A 22,505-nucleotide genomic window follows, 5' to 3' on the forward strand; every position below is an offset into this window, starting at 1 on the left:
GCGCGGCTGATGCCAGCGGAAAGCTCCACTGACTTCCGGTAAATCAAAGGACTCATTTTAAAGCGGCTTGCATCAAGCACAAAGCTTTCTATGATCCAACAGCTTGGTCTTTAAAGATCACCTCACTAAATATGTGCTTCAGAACCCCCGGGCTGGGCAATCAGCTACTCCTCCTGGAGCCTACATTTTTTTAAAGTGAGTGCTGGAGGGCGCACCTATCATTACTTAGGCCCTCATTATGTGTATGGTGGTTCATAGGACAACCATATTTGCTGTGGCGGTCCGACGACCACCACCTCTGCAGGTCCGTCCACAGTATTCAGAGTGCTGAGATCGGACCGCCACAGGACCGCTGCGTCTGCCGAGGATCCAGGATCCTGTGGTGGTCGCGCAACGTAAGGGGGAAGCAATATGCGGGGTGGTGCCGCTTCGGTACCTTCAAACATATTAAGATTTTGCCTATCCACCGCCCTTTTCAAGGCGGTGAGCCTGCCATGAAAAGGATGGCCGAGAGGCTACAAAGGGGACCCTTACAGGGCCTCCTGCTGCTTTTGGGCCAGGGGGTGCATGAGGGTGCCTCCCCTGGAATTGCACCCCAGTTCCTGTATGGTGTGGCATGCATGCCTCACGGCGCAGGAACGTGCTGCAGGTGCTGTCACGGCGGAGTCTGCAGTTAATGCTAGCCGCTGCCGTAAGACCGCTGCAGGTCCGCCTGCCCGCCATGAATTACAATTGTAATCCAGCAGGTGGGTGGGGAATGGGCTTGGTGGTTCCCCTTTCGGGCGGCTGGCCAACAAGAGGACCGTCAAACTCGTCATAAGGCTCTTGGTTACCCTACTCTGGAATTTTCTTCTGCAACCTTTCTAATAAGTATTAAGCAGGTAGTTTTGTGACAAACTCTTCAGCAACAAGAAAGCCATCTCCTGTTTAATTAGGCCTTCAAATATTTCCTGATTCATTAAAACGTGGCTAGTTGGGCCCCCTGAAAAAGGACTGTTAGGTTTAGTCCTAAGAGCCATGATGCTCCTTGGAGTGACAGTGCGTAGTATAAATAAATAAAATAAAGTGTTAACATGAGAAATCTTCGAGTTTAGATCAAGACTACGAACGAAAACCCTTAATTTATTGATTTTAGAAGTAAAATCAGCTGTAACTTGAGAAGACAAAGATGAGAGAGAAGCAGGATGATGGGATGGCACAGAAAGAAACTAAGTAAACAGGGTCCAAATTTGCTCTTCTTCTTTAAAACCAATAGAAATGTGAATAAAGGAAAAACTCAGGAAGTCCAAACTTCGGATGGTGAATTAATTATGAAGAGTTACCTGAAGAAGTGTGGCTCACTGGTAAGAGCAGGCAGACCCTGAAGCAGAGGTCAGACCCGGGACCAGGGTTCAATTGCCGACGCGGCAGGGTGTTGAGCTCAAATGTCCACGGACTTGATAATTCTCGCTTCGGTGCCTGACCTAATCATGGGTTCACACTCTGCAACTCTGGGCATTAAGCTTGCTTAATCTCCACAACGGCCCCCTGCGGCGGGATGCCTGGCTTTCACCTTGGGGATGCCCTGTAGGGGCTATCTCACAGGGAAAAACCAGGGCGGGTTCCCAAGGCAAGCGCGGAGATACCCTTTCGGGGGTCGATTCTGGCGCTATATAAGAATATAATAATAATAATAATAATAAAGAGAGAGCTGGAAGCATGCCAAGATCAACGCCTTACTCGAAAAACCCAAGGCCGACCCTAAGGTCCTCAAGAACTTCCGACCCATCTCCCTGCTCCCGTTTCCCCGGCGAAGGTCATTGAGAAGATCGTCAACAGACAACTGACCCGCTACCTCGAGGAGAACAGCATCCTGGACCCGTCCCAGTTCGTGTTCCGAAGCAACCACAGCACCAAAACTGCCCTCATCGCCACCACCGATAAGATCAGGGCCCTGCTGGACAGAGGCGAAACCGCGGCCCTCATTCTCGTGGACCTGTCAGCAGTGGCGTCACTAGGGTTGGTGTCACCCGGTGCGGGTAACTCATGGTGTCACCCCCTCACGACTTCCCACATGGACCTCCTCCGCTCCGAGTCCGCCAGTGGACACATTTGGCAAATAACGGGACCACAGGACAACACAACACAACACTAGACAACATGGCAGCATACCACCAAGGTCAACACCAGAGATCCACATTATAGCATTGCTTTGGACAACTTAAAACATGGAGCCACAACGCCCAACACAACATGGACATTACACTAGAAAGAATGAAGCCACAGTGGAAAATGTGATGGCACCATATTAAACAACATGGCACAACTTTGGTTTACATGACATCACAATGAACAGCACAGCCTCACACTAGAGAGAAGGACACCGCAATAGACAAAACGTCACCACACAAAACGCAATGGCCCAGCAATGGATGATGTGACACCAGCTTAGCAACATGAGGCCACACTAGACAAAATGGCACCACTATGGATACCCCGATGGCGCAACACTGGTCAATATGGCACCAGACTAAACAATGTGGTACAAAACTAAGTAATACGGACCACAGTAGGCCTCAAGAATCCTCAAAAAACCATAACACTAGACCTCACCCCATGTTATGTGGCACTAGTCAAGAAAAACAGCACCAAACTGCAAAGGTAGGTGCGAGACTAGATTGAAAGACACTGCACTGAACAACACGGCAGCAACACACTTGACAATATGATGACACAGTCTGGCTTGACAACACGGCACACTCTGGGCGAAACTAACTACTACGTTAAAATGCTGAGAAAGCTCCTAATACAGTACCCCGAGACTGACAAAGCAAATAGGTACGTAGCTGTTCTTAGTACAGTAGGTGCAGTGGCACCGGGGATCTGGGGTGTAAAGTACTGTCAATTGTCACTATTTTTTGCTTTTGCACACGGAGGTGGTGGTCGCAATTCCTCCTGCTTGCACTAGGGCCCTTAGTGCCCCACGGAAAGCAACAAAAAAAACAGTAAATAGCCATTGCAAAAAAGTCCGGGGTTTGAAAGCGCAGCCCTTCCTGCGGGCGGAACACACACTTGGCAACCGCTGTTTGTGGAAACCAATATCCATCTAAAACTGTTTCTTTTCTAATCATACTGCTAATATTCTAATCGCATGGCGTGCTGCAAAAACTGCAAGATAATGGGTGCCCTGTCTGAGTGTATTTGCGTGCAGAAAAAAACACACATCACGGAGGGCAAAGAGAGAGCGAGGGGTGGGGAATTGTGCACTGTATATGGTGATTTAGCCAGCAAGTGAGGCAACTCCCAGCAGTCATGGAATTGCACAATTCCAGTGGGCCTGCTTATAGGCACTAGTGAAAGTGTTGACTGGTTATTTTCTCGATTTGACTCTTGTAGACCAGTGCAACAACAGCAGTAGCCCTAAGCTTTCTACCTGAGACTTTGTACGCTAGTTTTCCTGTTGCACCTATACTATTATGTCATTTTAGGACACTTACCTGTAGGAAACCCTTTGATACAGACTTCAAGGTCTTCCCTAGAATTGGAAATAAATCCATGTTGGCTCTCTATTGCATTGTTTTTCTCTGAGCTAAACTATGTCTGAATACAGCGCATCCTTTATCATATCATATTACATACACAAACCCGTGGGAACCTATGTTGTCAAGACAGGGCAGCACAGACGAGGGACAGTGGAAGCCAGTATGGCCTGGGCCCTAGGGCAAGGAAGACGATTGGCCCTCTGACCGCTGACTGAATTACAGCGATAGTCGGGGTTCAGTTGGCTCCTCAGGCCTCTGGGCTCTGGTGTCACTGCACCTGCTGCACCAATGGAATCTACGCCCCTGACTAGGGGCAGAAAGACGCACACAAGGGATGGAGGCTAAGGGTCACATGGCCTAGATCTTATTGGCGCACTTTCTTCTTTGGGACAATACATCACCAGGCTATTGCAATCCAAACTCTCAGTCCGTAGCTACTGATAGTGCATCAGGTGTAGTGACAGCGGGGATCGGGGGACTGGGGAGCTCACTACACTACAATTACATATTTTATTATACCAAGCCAGGGGATGGGTGCCCTATTCCTTTGGCTCTATTTTTTATTTTATTTAAAAAGTTTTATATAGCGCAAACTTGACCCTAGAGGGTATCAGAGCGCTTTACAGATTAGTTAAATAAGTAGAAAATAGAAAACCAAGAAACAAACGATGACGATGTCAGTTTCAAACGTGTTTGAAAAAATATGGCTCTTAATTAACCCTTTTCTAGTTTCACATAGTAATAAAATGTGCTTCAAGTCTGCGAGAGTTGCATCAAGAACGAACCTGGCTCGGCCTGAAAGCTAAACACCAAATACATCTGCTAGACTATACATACATCACTCTTCAATATTACCAAATGTTTGCTTTTTTGAAGTCACACAAAGATGGCCCCTGCCCTCCTTTTAAAACTTAACAAGAATGCGAGGAATAACGTTTCTGCAGGACTCGCAGAAAGATATTTGCTGGTGGGCGGACTGGCTTTGCAGATATCATGAAAGAAACCTCTGACCTATTGTGCATTCTGGTCTGCACTGCAAGCGGCCTCATAATACTGATTTTGGCGGAAAGAGGAGGTTCGTATCACTGAACATGCAGAAATGTTGAACATGGCATCACTGCACGCGTTGTTACTGTGGATGACTCTCCAGGAACGTACTTAAAACGGGTGACATTTGGCAGAACAGCCCCCACAAAAAAGACCATGTTTCAGAAATGACACTTGGATATCAGTGCATTAACATAGATTTCCTATTTTAACTCATCATGTAGGAACAACTTGGAACGGGGTGCGAGGGTTATTCCGCAACATGGATTTACTGACGCTGAGGGACTAGTACTTATGGATGCAAAATTAAAGCATTAGCAATTTCAAGAGGGCCTTTCTGTACCTGCTGGAGGAGAGAACCCTAATCCCTTGCAAACAACGAAAATGTGCCCTTGGAAATAGTAGTCTGTTACTCTGACCCAGTGGGGCTCGCTCATTTTATCCAACCTGATGAAAGGCTGAGCCAGCACTGGTGGGATTTCAACTCCAACTCTGAGCTTTCACAAAGAACATTGCAGCAGGCACACCGGGCCACTGAGCTACAAAATCACCACTTGCGAACTGACCTCAGTGTAAACCTGCGTAGGATTTAGTCTGTGGCCATTTGCCAGTGGAATGCCATTTACAAACGAGCTCAAGCAGATCACGAAACGTTACAACTTACACATCTTCGCGGCGTCGGCCTTCAGGTGGAAATCCCAGTCCCGGGCGGGAAGCCTGAGGGACATCTTCAGGAGACCCTTAGGAAGGATTGTATCCGACATGGGGCAGCAAACTCCAGGATCCGCCTTGCTGCAGTGCTCCTCTATGCACGGGCAGCACCAAAACACGAGGCTCGTCCGTGCACGGTCCCTAGCACTGTATGAAACTGCTTCCTCGCACGCTTAGGCCTCTGCTTCCTTGCGCGTACATCTGCAGGGCCCTGCCGGGCGCTCCTCCGGCTATATGGACCCAGAAAGCCTGGTGCTAATGCTATCACCCCACCGGATAAGCCGACCTCGAATCCCGCGCCCGCCCTCACCTCAGCAGGAGGCAGCCTTCCCCTCAGCACTCTTCCGCGCTTCAGCGAGGAAGTGGGTGTGTCGATAAAACGATACTTTCGGCGGACGGGCACGTGTCGCAGCTTTTCTTGCTGAGATGATACCGGTTCCGGAAGGATTTCCCAGCCTGGTACAGAACCTCCCCAGAGCCCAGAGGAACCAGTAAGGAGACTCAACTGTGTAATTTGTGAGTCACAGTGTGGAGTCCTGGCAGGGCTGACTCTCAGCCTTTCATCCTTCTTAAGGCCAATAAAAGTACCGGTTGCTTTGGTAATTACATGTTTATTGGCAGCCCTTGGAAGTCCGAGTGCGGTGTATGCTTTATATAAAAAATAGTTATTATGATTATACCATGTGTGCGTGCAGGAGCATCGACGCAAGAACATGAAAAACAAACATTCAGTTAAAGTCCATTTTTACTGAACAGCAGCAGTCGGGTTCCTCCTAAATATAAAGCAGAGCAGAGGCAAGGCTGCAGAGCTGTGTTACACAGCGTAATCTGATTGGTGTCACCCCCTGGGATGGTGTCACCCGGTGCGGTCCGCACCCCCCGCACCCCCCTAGTGACGCCACTGCCTGTCAGCCGCCTTCAACACTCTCTCTCTTTCGCGGGCACCGGTCTGGATGTAGGTAATGGCCTTAACCACCACAGCAAAACTAATATGTTTCTAACCGAGGTGACACCACCCCCTGCCCTCCGATGCTAAAAGATACTACAGTAGGAGTCTTTTTTCTTTTACTCACCACGCTCACCCAGTGTGGTTAGAGCTTTCACCATTAGCGATTTTTTGCTTACATGCTCACAAGGAGATAGGATTGGGTGCACCTTATAGGGGGCGCAGACCGTCCACCTTCCTTGTTCTTGGTCCTGACGAAAACCTTTTATCAAACAACATTGGTCCCCAACATTGAGAAATTTCAGCAAAGAATAAAATATAGACGGAGTCAATCTATATTTTTAGAAAGGCATGTCCAGCCGGACAGTGGTCTTTCAGAGTTTTTACTCAGAATTCATGTATTCAAATCACATAACAATACCTTCCAACAATCAACCAGTGTGGACCACAAGCCTGTGTCCAGTACCAACAGAGCAGGTACAAAGGGTTGATATAGACAGCAAAGAAGGGCTTTGTAAGGCGAAATCAGGTTACTCTATTAACAATACAGATGTACAGAGTATTTCAACCATGCACTTGGCATCCAATAGTAATCACAATTCGGTTTCAGTGCATACAAAGTCGACGGCGTTTCGGACCCCTAGTAAATCTCAGGGTCCATCATCAGGACAGATACAATGAAAAGCCTTAAAGCAATTAAGCCTCTAAATGCCTAAAGGGGGGAGAGAAGAAATTATCACATTAAGTACAGGAATAGCGTTAACAAAGTAAAGAGCTTGATAGGGAACCAGTGACTTCAGTGTGACCAGTGAGCGCAGCACTAGTCAATCCTATCACGTGACCTATGGTGGTTGGTGCATGAATACTCTAAAATCAGGACCTAGTGAACAGCCATGATGCTGTGAGGAGGGCGGAAGTTAAGTAAACACGGTAGTGAATGTTGTGAGGCAACACGAAAGTGAATGTGCCCAGTGAAGCGGACAAATGCGGTCGAGCCCGTCGTGACTCAAAGGGGGGAATATACCATACTAAGTGAGTGACAGATGGTCTAAAACGGAATACGCGATGTCATCCGTGGTGGTTGGTAAAGTGTCGGCGGCGGGAGTAAAATTGGCACAAAATTGGCACACAAGCTTACCGGAGCGCCTCATGGTGTAGAGGCTTGTCCCTCGGTAACAGAATAATTAAATAAACGTTCACCCTGGACCGGCGAAGGAAGAGAATGAAAGCATTAACGCGGACAGCGTATAGGGATTAGCAACAATTAACGCGGCCAGCGTGTGGGTGTGTAACTTACCCCAATCGGGTGGCGGGAGCCGCGGAATAAAATGGAATCCGTCGGCAGCCAGGAACCTGGGAATAAGGAGGGAATTACTAAAGTGCATCATACAACGATCAGCACGGGTGGCGAGGGAGATGGGGATCCGCTTACCGGGTTAGTCGGTTGAAGGTTCAATTCCCTGGCGTGCTCAGAGCAGAATAGCTCAGCCGGCAATAAAATAGCTTCTGATTGGTCCAAGGGGAGGGCATAAAAATAGATGACGGACTCACATAGGTGCCATCTTGGGGCAGTGAGGGAGTGATGGTGTAAGTGGTGATGTGAAGGGACAGTGACATGCTTGAAAAGCATATTAATAGTGAGGTTAAAATACCTATTTACAGCAGAATTCAAACAGCCCGAGTTCTAAACAAGTGACAAACTTGACAGAAAGCATATCGACAGTGCAGTTAAAATGCATATTTACAACAGAATAAACGTCTGACTGCAGGGAGCACCTAGTTCTAAATAAGAGCAGTCCACTCATCTTGAAGGTTGAGTCCAGAGTTAAGACTATCAGTCTTCAGAATCCATTTAAGTTCCTCTCTGTTCAAGAGGCGAGTGAGATCACCGCCCCTGGGTGGAATGATGATTTGTGAGATAACAGTCCAGCGGATATCATTCTCCGAGTGTCCTTTCTCCAAAAAATGTTCAACCAAAGGGGCGTTGGGTGTTTTACACCTGATCCCATCACCCTGACGAAAACCTGGCACATTCCTTTAAGGTTGAAACATGTAGACCAGATCACATACATAGATACTTTGGGTCATAACTACCCTTACAGTATCTCATCACTTTTTTAAACATTGTCCAGTTGCTTGTAAATAACATTTATCTTCCCACCAAGTTAAACCAGGACAATTTTTAACAGCTGTTTTTGCACTTTACACCCACAACCTGCTCCACTGTAATTCAGGTGTTGTAGCACACCCTTGTGGCGTTAGGTCATCAGGGTGGACCCCGATGATGAAGCATGTCACCACTAGGTTGGTGAGTGAGTTTTTTTTTACAAAAGGATAAATCCCTTCCTTTTGTCTTCTACACACCCCATTAGGAATTTTTCTGATTCTCTATGGTGGTACTCCTCCATTTGTTTAATTAATTGATACTCAGGTGAACAGGAGTACTCTCCGTTCACTCAGTGTGAACACTATCCCTTGCTCTCTCTTTTGTTAGTTTATGACTAAAGATCATAGCCAGGAACAGAGTTGTGTCCTACTGCATCCGTCTATGATCAGAGAGAAGGCCAGAAAGTGTGTCCGTGACTAAATAGGCTGGAAGGTGCAGGCGAGGAAAGGACAGTAATAACTTCTTAGAACTCTTTGATCTGGTGAAGTATGGTTGAGCGGACCGGCATTCATGTGTTCTCAGCAAAGTGTTGCCTGGATGCACCGATGCAAGGAGAGGAGCTTCATACAGGTGAATGGGGCAAGAGATATTGAAGAGGACACAGAATGCAACGTGAAGCAGTCAAGCTGTCATACAGGAGATAAAGAAACAAAACATTTTGAATCGCAAGTTGGTGGTTGTTTATTTAACCTTGGGGCTGATCATGTGTTTATAACCACACTATGTTACATGCATTATATTGCTTAACAATTATACTGCATCCATTAAATAAACCTCATTTCTACATCACAAGACAAATATCAATAAGTATAGAAAAATACACTAATTTATGGGGTTAGCTGGATGATGCAGAAGTAAAATAGTATTATCTTCTTTTTGACACCCACCATTGTACTGGGTTCCTCTTAATCCCTAATATTGCTTAATTTTTAAGTGTGTCATTTGGTGATTCTCATTCATTCTTTTCTTATTTATTATTCCATATTTGGTTGTGATTCTCAGACCCTTTTCAGCTGGAGGTGGGGCAAGAATAGAGCAAAGAGGGTCCTGTATTTACAGTTAAGCTCTTGTAGTTGTTCGGCGATGATCTGTGTGATTTTAAACTTAGTGGGGCTTATCAAGATCACAGCGGTGGGAGAAAATAGGGGCCAGTGAACTGATTTCTTTCTTTTGGATGTAAAAATGAGCAATAGCACTAATCGGACCAGGCTGTGCAAATTTGATCTTCAGACCGGATTTGAATTTGTCACTCTTTTCTCCGGTGAACGTAGCCACATGTTCTGCTTCTGTGTGCCTTGAAGATGATCCTCCTCTTTCTGATTCAGATGTTTGATGCGCACAATCATAGTATCTGTGCACATGTTCTAACACGAAGAGGGGGCGATGTCCGCACTAGAATCAAGGGGTGGAAGGGAGCTGCATCCACACAACTCTGCAGTGTGAGCCAAGGTAGAACAGCGATGAGCAGTGAGGGTAGACCCAAGCTGAATGATTGGCACACCCTTTTAAGGGCTCGCTGGATTACAGCCTCAATATCGATTCCTGCCTCAATGTCGCTGTCCAGAGAAATTAAGGGGAGGGTGAAAAGGGTACTCTAATTCCGGAATAAGAGACACTTCTACCGCGGCAATCATGCCTGTTAATTAGAGTACCCGATAGGGCCACAAGCATCAAGACGATATATTTCCCTCATAACCGAATATACGCCCTGAAGAAGCCCCAAGCTGGATGGACATGTAGTGGGTGAAACACGTGTTGGTTGTCAGTTTTGTTCTTCAAATTCACTCTCACGGATAGAGTGACAAAACTTTCATAAACATGCAACAAAAAGAACTATGGCCTGATTGGAATTTTCTCCTAGAAAATAGGACAAAACAAATCTTGCCCTTGCAACCTTGCTGAACCATATCTGTTAGTAGAGCAACAAGAAGAGCTTTATGTTTGTGTGATATGTTTCTAATGCCCTTTTCTCTATGACAATGTTTGAAAATGTTCCGACATGCCTGTTGAGTGGTTTTTATTAAAGACTATTGACCACAAGAACATTGTGAAATAAACATATAATTGTCAAAACACTGGCAACAAATATATAAACTTTACATACTTATAATTTTAAGTGCAAATATATCAATTACCAAGAATATTGTGTTCCAAGATATTTACATTACAGCTGTAAGCATATGCATTGAACTGTAATTAACTTCAATGTAATTCAAAGTAATAGTTATTTTTTATTAATATACTCAAAAAAGTAACCTTAAAACACGTATAAACATGAAGTTATTCAAATTGAAAAACTGTATTCCTTAAACTGTATATGACTTTAAAATAATTGTGTTAACTAATATTAAAAAAATAGTACTAAATTATACATTCAAATAGATTTATTGTACACATGAAAATACTTTTAGTAAAAATATCAGATCAGTTTTAATACCAATCTAACAAACATAGGGGAAATTACATAAATTATGAAGGTCATATTTACTATTTTAACTTCAATGTAACAAACTTTGGGCAAAGTGCATATTTTAAGGGTCCGGAGTTCTTATTTTAACTCCAATACAACAAATATTGGGGGAAGTGCACACATTGGGGGAGGATGGGCCAGATTTACTATTCTATCTCCACTGTAACAAACACTGAGGAAATGGCCTACATTTGGGAGTTAGATTTAATATTCCAACTCAGGTCAAAGATATATTGTGGACAGTGCATATGCTGGAGGGGTCAAATTTACTGTTTTAACTTCAATCTAACCAGTTGAGGAAAGTGTATACTTTGAGAGGGAGGAAGTCACATTAGGTATTTTAACTTGGATCTAACAAAAATTGGGAAAGTGATGGGGCCAGATTTACTGTTCTAACTTCAGTCTAAACCCTGGAGAAAATCCCTACATTAGGGAGTCAGATGTATTATTCTAACTGGAGTCTAACATATACAGTGGACAGTACATACATTGGGGGTCAGATACACTACTCTTACTCCAGAGAGTATTTAGGGGACGTGTGTACAATAGGGGTGGATGTCAAATTTACTTTTCCAACTCCAATCCAACAAACATTGAGAACATTGCAAACATTGTGGGAGAGGTCAGATTTCCTATTCTAATTCTGATTTAGGAAAGATTAGCAAAAGTGCATGTGTGGGGTTGGAGGATCAGATTAATATTCAAATTCCAAACTAACAAACTTCGTGAAAAAGCGTGCATGGGGTGGGCGGCAAATTTACTATTCTTACTCCAGCCCAACAAGCATTGGGGGAAGTGCATGCATTGGGAGCAGGGTGAGGGTCAGGCTTACTATTGTAACTCCAGTTCAACAACCGTTGAGGAACTAACATTCATTGGGGTTACTCTAATTGCAGTCTTACTAGAATTCGGGAAAGTTCATTTTTGGGGTTCAGATTTATTATTCTGAAAGCAATCTAACAAACATTGTAGCAAGTGCATTAACGTAGAGGGGCCAGATGAAATACAACCAAATAGCATATTTAAAGTTATTTAAACATGTACCTACCAACAGTTACAAGAATACCTTTCAAATGAAAGTCATAAAATGTTTACAAATTATTAAAATATAATAAGAGCTTTTAAAAATAGATACAATTTTTTTTCTGAATGAGCTACTCCATTTAAAAAGAAAATCCTCACAGTATCACATAAAACACAGTCCTAAAAACATGCAAAACATTATAAAGAAAAATTACTTTCAAACCAAAACATTAGTTTACAGTTTTAAAATTTTACATTTAAAAGTGTTTAAGTAATTATAACTTAACCTTTACTTTTATAAAACACAACCCACCCATTCCCTAATATTCACCACAACCCATATTAACAACTTCATAAATTAATTTTTGGACAATAATATAATTAGATACTTCAATTACCTAAAAATACATTTGAAAACAAAATAAACACAATGTGTACCTAAATAAATTAATACAAATTATTGTTTATTTTTATTTAAAGACTACCCACTCATTCCGCCAATAAACCTAAAATGCCCCAAAATAAAAAGAAATAATTGTAAAATTAAAATATATGTAAGCAAAGCACAATGTCAAATGTTACACATTTTAAAATATAAACTACTATTATTGATATACACTTTAAAACAATACCACCCACCCAAACTCCAATACCACACAACTATTCAGGCTACCAAATATTTGATTTAAAACATAAACCATATTCCTCAAATTCCCACATAAAAATACATTCTAAAAAATGTTTACAAAAATCTCAAGTTAATGAAAAATTACTTTCAAAACCAAAAGGAAATAGTGTACATTTTAAAAATGTTTAATACGTAAATGTTTAATTAACTATAATTTAATAATGACTTTTAAAAATACACATCAACCTTTCCCCAATTGACCCCACAATTAATATTAAAACAATTTAATATATACCGTGTATTGCAAATATTCATATAACCTCATATTTCAATAAATTAAAAACCACATTTAATAAACAATTAACATAATTGATTTATTATATATTTGTATTACGTTTTACCTACTATTTCCACCAACAACACTTTCTGTCTCCCAAAATAAAAGGAAATCAATATGAAATTCTAACATATGCAAAAAACAATGTTCAACATAAAAAAATCCAACTATTAAGCAATTAATAATAATTAATATACACTTTAAAAGGAACACTACCATCCCAAACCTAGACATCACACACAACCAATAAAAAATGTATAAAATTTTTGTCTTAAACAAAAAATAAATAAACATTGTTTCATGTTTTAAAATTAACCCCATGCATGCTGATGACGGCCGGGAGCTGTCATGGCGCACAGTGCTCGTGTGCTGATGACGGCTCCCGGCCGCCATGACCGCTCCTGCGATCAGAATGTGCCGCACAGGCGCAGAATCGCGGCAGCATGCAAGGAGTTAATTAACCAAATACAAATTACTTTTTTTTTAAAAACAAATGCATAATTTATACATTAACCAGTTATTATCAAAGTACATATATATTATTTAACACAATTCACTCAATCCACTGTGAACCATACAACTCAAAATGTATTTGTATTATATAATTGTTACTAAACATATAAGCAATTACAAACTAATGAAACATTAACATGTTAAACATTTTAAATTAATTGACCCATAACTTTAAAAAAACACTACCTTCAAATCCACTTATTAAGCTAACAACCCAAAAACAATTATACATTACTGTCATTTTTTTAAAATAATTACAAATACATTTTACAAAAATATAAATAATGAACTTAACACATATTACATTACAACATAATAACAACAATATAGTAAACAATATTTAAGCTTCAATATCACTGCAGCCCAGTAAAAAACAATATTATTACTATCAATATTGTTGCACACAATATTTTTGCAGTCATAATATTTTGAGCATGATGTTATAGTCAGATGATATTTTTAGATGATGTTTAGATGGAATACCCTGTTGCACTAGGTACTATTGCTGTGTCATGAAACTAGTGTAGTTGAATGCTGTACAAAGGACAAGTGGCATCTGGTTGACTACAGGCACAATGCAAATTTCAAGGTTTTCTTCTCTTGGGTGGACAAACAAAATGGCCCCTTCAGATATACAGTCTTTGTTTGGTGGTATTAAAGTGACAATGTTCTTTTGTCATGATGATCTGCAGGAACAATTGAATAAGAGAATAATCTGAACAACAAAGAATAATAAATATTGTCTAGGGAGTTCAAATGGAAAGGAAAAAAAGAAAACATAAACTGTGCTCATAACAAAACCCTATATCCTTAATGAACATGCAGAACGCTAGGTGATGCTGAACAAAATGTGCAGTCATTGATAACTCAATTGTGCACTGCGCAAGTTTATAAAATGTTCAAATCTGAATTTCAAAAGTGAGAAAGAATGATTGGTTATATTCTTGTGATATCAGACAGCCTACCACAATACTGGAAGCGCCCCAAAATCTCTGGGTTATCTTTTTCACAGAAGAGGCATTTTTCTTGTTCACTGGTATAGCTCTCTTACCCACAGAGAACCCCCTTGGAAAACGTTTCTCTGCAAAAAAAGATTCTTAGGGATCTCTTTGAAAACCTCGGTGTCATGTTTTGTTGCTGCTGTCTTTTTCATCCCTGTTTTCTCCTTTGTAACAGTGTTTCTTCACCCCTTTTCTATCTAGGTCCCTCCTACTCTGGGCCAAAATCTTAAAAATAAGTCTTAGTTCCCATAAAAGAAGTATTGTGCTAAACACCTGCAACCATCAGCCGGAATTCATGGCCCCCATGGGTACAACACAGAATGGTAGTTTCTACCTCTAATCAGGATCACTTGGATAAGCAGAGGCCCTTATTAGTAAATCTTTGTCCACATTTGTATCTTGTGAAGACATCCTATGGTAAATGTGAACTTTCTCAGGGTTCTTTAAATAATTTTCTTCAGGAGCCATAGAACAGTCCATCATTCCTGTATAAAAGTAAAGATTCTATTACAAGTCAGGCAGAGCAGTATCCTTGAGTGGGTTATCACCGTGCCTGATTACAATTTTTACCATGTGCCGAAATGCATCCAGTCAAACCATAGGGTTTTTTTTGTTGTTCCTGCTGGACAAAGGAAAGACCATGTGTGGGTTTGAGCATTAAATAGCGGAAAACATGCAGAAATGGACTCAGTAAAGACCTGCATGTTTTCCCTGATTCCAGAATCTGAAACTCATAGCAACAGGTAATTGGAATTTAGATACAATTTTAAGCAAATTCTCCCTCCCTGGAACCTCCACCTCCAGTTACCGACCAACTTGTGATGAGGCTCTTAGAAGGCTCAGGAATAGCCACTGGATGACTAAGAATATTAGCGTCAGATCATGTACATTGCATTTTTTTCCAAACCTCGCCATGTCAGTCATCCAAGGGAATCTTGCACATTTTCCGTGGCACTGATTGATGCCTACATAAACTTGGGAAGACATATTTCTGTAAAGAATGTGGTGGTTAGGCAACGCTGTGATGACATCCTCAATCAATCAATGCTATTTGTACAGCGCTCAGCTGTTTCAGAAGAAGCGTCATGGAGCTCAAAGCGAAGACTAAGAACAAGACCAAATGGTCAAATTTAATTTTGAACATAGAGACGTTTTTTGTAACCTTTCCTGGAGGACTGTTCAGACTCAGCCATGCAGAGTTTGACAGGGAGGCTGTTTCAAAGTTTCACAGTTAATACTGAGAAAGATCTACCACCCTAATGGACTTTGGAAAACCTAGGGATGTGCATAAGTTGCACGTTGTTCGAACTAAGCAATCTCTCCTGTTGGTATCGGCTGAATCTGCTTCTAAGGTAGAAAGGATCCTTGCCAGTGAGGGCTCTGAACACCAAGATGAGAACCTTAAACTTGATCCTTTTTGCCACAGGAAGTTAGTGAAGTTACCTCAGATGCGGCGAGATATGATGGCTTAAAAGAACCCTATGGATTAGCCTAGTGGTTGCATTCTGTATGGTCTGGAGCCTGTGGATCAGATAAGCAGGTAGACCCAAATAAAGGTTGTTCGTGTAATCCAAACATGATGTCACAAGAACATGAATTACTGATTTTCGAGTCTCAGCCGGAAGCAGGTGTATCAGCTTCCTGGCTGATTAGAGCTTCAAGAAGAATACTGAAGAGAATTGACTGATCTTGGAGGCAAAGGAGAGATCAGAATAAAACAGGACCCTCAAATGTCTGAACAATGAGGCTGGTGTCGGAGGTTGATTCAACTTGGCCCACCACCAGGATCTAGCAGGGGTGGGGCCTTCTGGTTGAAGAAAATAACCTCTTTTTTATCTGTATTAAGTTTTAAAAAAGCTCAAATCTATCCATTTGACAATGCCTTTTAGGCAGTCTTTAAATTAGAGGAAGTTGGCTTCTGACTGTCCTAGTAATGTGAACAGCAGTTGTGTGTCGCCTGCATAGGAGACAACCTTCACTCCCCAGGATTCAACTAAAGTGGTCAAGGTGGCTAGCTAGAGGTTAAAGAGCAGTAGGCTAGATGCGGAGCCCTGAGGCACCCCACAGACCAGGGGTTTGGTAGAGGAGGAGAAGTGGTCGAGAAAATCCCACTGGGAGCGCTCTTCCAGGAAAGAACGAATCCAGGACAGGACTGTGCCCTAAAAGCCAAACAGGCCTAACATATTCAACAAGGTGGAATGTGCTACTGTGTCAAACACTGCTGACAGGTCTAGTAGAACCACCATGGCAGAGGAACCCCTGTCCACAGTTTCCCTAACAGGCTCCCGCACTTCCAGTAAGGCGGTCTCTGTGCTGTATCAAGCACAGAAGCCAGATGAAGTATCATGCAGCAGGCCGTTTGCTTCAAGTTGCAGATTTACCAACTTCTCCAGGCTCTTTGAAGAGCTGGCAGTAGAGAGAAGGCCCTAAGCATGCTGAGCACGTTCAGGTTCGCATTTGATTTTTTTAGGTGAGGCTGTAGGAATGTCTGTTTCTAGCTGGCGGGGAATATGTCAGATTTCAAGGAGGCGTTCCAAATCATATTAAGATACAGATTTAACGAGCGTGCAGCAGGTCTTAGAATTTGAGGGGGGGCTTGGGTCCTCTGGGGAACCAGATTTACATTTTAGCCTTTCCTTAGGTGATTTGCCTTCTGGTATAATACAAAACTCTGGAAAAATGGGTAAGTGACTGGCAGGTGGTGCCAATGGGTCAATTGCGTTAGTAGTTCCAGGGAAAGTGGAGTGGAGTTTTGGATCTTTCCATCAAAAAAAATCTGACAGCCTAGTGCAGGGATCATGCGAAGGGAGAATGGTGTTTTTTTATTGCATCAGGGGTAGTGAAGGACTTAACGATGCTAAACCTTCCCTAGAGGACTCGGTCATAGTCGCAATCCGCACTGTAAAGTGGTCTCATAAAATTCTGTGTAAATTTACTGAAGTTTCTGAGAGCTGCCTTGTATGCCTGTTTGCCTCTGGGTCATAAGACTTGCTCCAGCTTCGCTCAAGCTTTTTGCATTGAATTTTCTCTGCTCTTAGAGCAGGAGAGAACCAAGGAGCCAAAGGATTGGCTTTTTTTGCAGTGTGTGGTTTCAAGGGTGCAATAGGATCCAATGCTGTGGAAATCCATTTGTTAAATAGGATCCCGTCACTGTCTGGATTGCCTGCGAATGTAGAGAGAGTGGATTAAAGACATAGCCGGCTCTAGGGCGGTGTGACAGGTGACACCCACCAGGGGCTGACTTGCTAGTATATTATCATTTTAAATGCACCTCGCCTCCAGCAATTTTCAGGCATCAACAAAAGTGTCAAGATAACTCAGGTCAATAATGTTGTTCCTGAAGGGAGAGTGGAGTTTGGAAGTTTTGACTCATCATAAGATAGAGCAGAGGGTTAATATGCCTGCTGCAAAGAACGTGTACCATGCAGATCACTAAGTGCATATAATGTAAATAGGTTAGTGGGTTACTGCTGTTGTCAGAACGATCCTTTTGTTACTTGAAGTTCATAAATTAAAATCCTAATATGGAACAGTGAGCTATTAAATGGCCTCAAAGAACTGCATGCAAAAAGAGCTATATATTTTTTGGACCAGTCTTTCATTATCCTAATCTTTCAAAAATAATTTATTTGGGTAGAAATCAATTCTTATTATTGAAGAGGACCCCTAATAAGGGTGTCACATTTTAAATTCTGAATTTGGGCTATTCCAGATAAATGACTCTTAAACTATACTGCCTATCAGTATTGATGGCATGTGACTCCTTCATGTTGTAGTCCTCTGTCCTATATAACATTTCCTATACACTGATTTACACACATATGATAGTCTCTGTGCAATATGTATGTTAGATAAAGTGCTCTGACATCTTACTCTGATATGAGTGGCGCTATAAAACTAAATGAATCTAAAGATGAAAGGTTATAGAGACTTGAGGGGTACTGTTAAATGGTGGTAGTGAGGGAATCCGTGGCAGTGGTGGTCATTGGGAGACGCCAACAAACATTGTTGCACAGTGGACAACCAGTGCTAAAGCCATCCCTAACCGAAGAGATGGCACAAAGGACTCCTTCATGACATTCCACCGGTTTCTCTTCTTTGCAGGTGTTGAATTGGTTCCTAACTGGTTACATGGACCATATAAAGAAAGCGGAACAAGGAAGTGATTCTTCCAACCTAAACGGGAAGGAGTGCTTGCCTTGGATAGGTGATTTTCGAAAAAATGAAGTCCAAGGGGTGGCTTACCTTATGGGTGTGGGTGGCGACATGTTGAGGCAGGAGCGGGTCTGGATACGATGAGAGTTCTGGGGGCAGTTTGGGGCATCTACAAGCGTGTTAAAATCTCCCAAGACTGTGAACTTGGAACATTGTAAACATAATTACGCAATCACATCACAAAGCTGTGGAGGCAGCTGTTGAGGCAGGCTAGAGTTTTATAAATTAGCAAGCCGGTGAATGAGAATGTGGGACTTAGTTTCATGCAAAAAAATGAGGCCCTGAATATATTACAGATTTGGCTGAGTTTGGATGATGAAATCTCCATGGTAACCCTGAAAATAATGTCAATACCACCTCCTATCCTCCCACCCCCCAATTAGCACGTATAATCCGATAACCCGAGGGGGTGGCCAAGGTAAGGTCCGAGTTGGAGCCACCCCTGAGCCAGCTTTCTGTAAGAAACATGAAATCCCATGTGTTGTCAGATAGTAGGAGCACTATATCAAAGCAGTGTTTGGGAAGTAACCTGCAATTAATAAGGCAGGCTTTCTGGGGTGTCCCATTTTTCCTTTGGTGTGATACCACAGTACTCTCAGCACAGAGGTTGTGGAGTGAGGCGTGCATGCATTACACACGGTTCAGGGATAAGAGTGCACATAAGGCACACAGGACCGGGTATCGAGCAAGTGAACAGGATCTTGCTCTTTGTTTCCCTGTTCAACACTGACTCAATGTTACTGAATAGAAGCGCCCTTTTTCAGTTGCTATCCGAAATAGAGGACTTGCGACTGGTGACAAGCAAAGACCTCGAGTTGGTCTATTTAGACCTGAGGAGTGACCCTCCAAAAACTAGAGTCACATTCACATCAGGGATAGTTTCAATGCTAGTACTAGCCAATGTAGATTCCTTTAGGAAAAGAGGAATAATGTGCTCTCTTGTGTGAATCCTTGGCCTGTCAAGTCTGATTCCTCAGAGAAGACCCATCAGGTGCCAGGTAGCGGGTTCCCTACTCCCATGGGCGTTGTAAACTATATAAATCCTAAAGACATTAAAATATCAGTAGGGAGAAGCCTTGGAAATAGAGACATTAACATTATATGTACCCATGTTCAAAGGCCCAGTAGTCCCATTGTGGAGGATGAGATGGGGATAGCCCAGTGGAGCTGGGTGGCCGATACCCTGAATGGCTCAAAAGAATCTACAAAACTGCCCTTGTTGCGGAGGTAGCCAACTGGGAAGAATTCTATCCTGGAATCTAGCGGGTGTAGGAAAAACTAATTGTAAGCTCAAATCATTATTTAAATATGACCCTAAAATACTTTGCCTCCATGAAACCTGGAATGGTGAGGATTTCCACTGCGAGAATTTCTAAATATACTGCGGTGCAGCAAAATCTTCTGAAGAAGGGCACGCTAGTGGTGGTTTAGCTACTTTACTTAGCTATACCATAAAATGGGATCCTATGACTTACATTTACCCCTCAAAGTGTTGTATGGGAGTGAATTTGAGGATGGGTGAAGATAAATCAGGGCAAGCTGTTTTCCTTATTCTGATAAACATGTATATTCCCCCAGGGAGAGCATCCAACTCACTGATTGATTCAATCTGTACCTATGTGCAAAGGATAAGCAGCACTGAAGAATGCTCGGGGATTATGATGGTGGGTGATTTTAATACTAAAATATCCAACAGTTCTGTCATGTCTTTTTCAAATCTTGAGCTGCAGGAAGTATGGTTCCATTCCGGATTCTTTACTGCCTGATCATTTAGGATCAGATAAACGAGGCCAATTACTTTTGCATTATTTGAGAATGTTTGACCTAGTAATGTTAAATGGAAAATTCCCAGAGGATTCCCCAGCCTCCTATACTTACCGGGGCCCATATGGTCATTCATTCATTGATTACATATTGGTATCGGACCAACTTTTTGGTTTATGTACACAATTTAAAGTACTTCTAACAAGCATGAGTGATCACAGAATTTTGGCTGTTAATGTTGACATAGAAACCGAGAAGCCTGAACTATGGAATCATAGGGACAAAAAGGTTTCATATAATCGCAGTAATGGGCGCACTTGTAGGTCAAATAATTTGCCCCCAAGTTTTAAGAGAGTCTTTGAAAATATGGCCTTTATTTGCACTCAAGAAACCCCTATTTACAGGTTTGGGAGAATCCTGGCTGCAATTAGATCATGCGGAAGTAAAAAGCAAGTTGCCAGTTCTGCACCACCAGTGACTAAATAATGGGAAATCAATCAGGAAATGAATGCCTTAATTAGAGAACTACCCTTACATGTAACGTAATGTGATACATCTACCGTCTGACTGCTAGCAGTCAGACGGTAGATGTATCATTTCGGCCCGGAGAGAGAATCATTGAACCAGAACAGAATCGTGTTTACAATGTGGGCAGTGAAGAGGAAAAATTAAACTAAGGCGTAGATATTGAAGATCGAGCGACGTTACATGTAAAGGTAGTTCCGTATACATCAATTTGGGTATGAGAAGTTTTTATAGCTCTTCAGTTGGAATATAGAATTCAAGAATTAAAAAACATCAAGACAAGTATACAGATTGGTGCGCCGCACCCTCCCTCTCTACATAACGCCAGGAGCATCTACTAAGATTGGGGTAGACACCGGAAATGTAAAGTCTTCTCTGTTATCAAGCTTAAGCAACTAGTATATAAAGACAGTTCCAATGTATGAGAAAAGAAACACAGAATTCCTGATGAAGGCGCAAGCCGAAACGCGTTGAGTGAAAGGAATTGTGGTTCTACATATTAATTTATATCTACTTGGTATACTGTATTCAACAAATTGTGAATTATATATTTATACAAAGAAAAATGTTTATATAAAATATACAAAAAAATAACTGTATGATATAATGTTCATGATATAATAAGATGAAAATAAAAATAATATAAAGGATAAATACATTATGTTACGCTTATATAGACGTCAATTTGATATTTTTAAGAATAATGCATAGAACCCGATGCTGAGCTTCTTTTTCTAAAAACCAATAGCCATAATCAAACAGGATGGCAAAGCATGGGTGAAATTTTTACATCCACTGTTTGTCCACTGTTATACCCATGGCGACATCCCACAATCCTGGAAGGGAAGTATAATTGTTCCCTTTTTTAAAAAGGGTCCAAAAAATTCCCCTGACAGTTTTAGACAGATCTCTCTCCTGGATGCGCCTGGTAAATTGTTTGTGAAGAGCATTCTTACCCATCTGCAAGATTGGGTCTTCGGAAATGGTCTCATTCCCGTAGAGCAAACAGGATTTCCCAAAAACAGTGGTTCCCTGGATAACATCACCACCTGGCGAACTTTAACTGAAAAATATCCAGTGAGCCGGGGAATGCCGTTATATGCAGCTTTTATAGATTTCTCTACAGCATTTGACCGGGTAGATCGGGGGACGTTGTGGAGGAAACTGGTCACCATGGAGATACCAGGGAATCTATTACGATTGGTTATTGCACTGCACTCCTCTACTTAGGCGCAGGTTTTATTAGGGGGAACAGAGGGCCTTTCAAGAAAAATAGAAACTATAAATGGGTTGAAGCAAGGGCGTCTTCTGTCCCTTTTCTTTTTAGGTCTTGCCTAGCCCTCGCGTCAGGGATGCTTTGGCGAGATATTAAGTAAGGGTCTTTCAAAAGTGCTCCCAAAGTCTGCAGGCGGATCGGGTACAGTACATGTGCGCCGGGGGCGCGCGCACCGTTTGTCAGCCTGCAGCCTTTGGGAGCACTTTCGTGGCCCCTTTGATGTTCTCAGTGAGCCGCGCGGCCACTGAGAACATCAAAGCGGCCGCGAAAGTGATCACTATTTGCCATATGTTTTTAACAGTGCGGCGCTTCAATGCTAACAACGCTTTTTTGTTGAAGTGTTGCGCTTGAAGGGATTCTC

Source organism: Lissotriton vulgaris, unplaced genomic scaffold (assembly GCF_964263255.1).
Source record: "Lissotriton vulgaris unplaced genomic scaffold, aLisVul1.2 SCAFFOLD_958, whole genome shotgun sequence".
NCBI lineage: Eukaryota > Metazoa > Chordata > Amphibia > Caudata > Salamandridae > Lissotriton > Lissotriton vulgaris.